This window comes from Antrostomus carolinensis, unplaced genomic scaffold (genome assembly GCF_000700745.2).
Source record: "Antrostomus carolinensis isolate BGI_N321 unplaced genomic scaffold, ASM70074v2 scaffold5670, whole genome shotgun sequence".
NCBI classification, from domain to species: Eukaryota; Metazoa; Chordata; class Aves; order Caprimulgiformes; family Caprimulgidae; genus Antrostomus; species Antrostomus carolinensis.
Genome location: NW_010290419.1, coordinates 3279 through 3891, shown reverse-complemented (window position 1 = coordinate 3891; position 613 = coordinate 3279).

Below are 613 nucleotides of genomic sequence, written 5' to 3'. Positions count from 1 at the left end.
GGTGTGTGCATTCAGAGATGTAGTTGCATGTACATGCCCATGGGTCTACGTGTTGATACAGATGTGCAGGTGGTGTTGTCTGTGTTTTCCAGAGTTTCATCCCTTGGCCAACAGCTGGAAGAAGCACTGGGGGTGCTCTGCTCCCTCTGTGCAGGGGGTGGGATCCTCACATCTCCATTTAGTATTTCCTTTCTCCCTTGCACCAGTGCGTGTATGGGCATGAAAATAGGCACATCCTCTCCTTCTAGCATGGTGCTTTGTGCTCCTACCCCAAGGTGCAGGACAAAGGTCCCACGTGGGTTCCAACACCCTGACCCATGGCAAAGGCTGCTCCCAAGCACATGCAGTTAGGAGGATGCCATCCCCGGGATGAGGTCCGGTCCTCGGTGTGGGCGATGCTGTAGTTGTTTGTATGTGTCACGGCGGGAAGTGTGTGAACGGAATAAATTTAGCAATCAAAACACAGGGCCGGCACAGTCGGTCATTAACTGCCAGCTCGTCTCGTCATCCTCTAACCACAAGGAGCTTTTTTAGGGCCGACGTCCCGGCGGAGGCTGGAGGAAGTGTGGGAGGCCAGTTCCCGGTGACACCTCCGTGCCCAGCAGCGCTGCCC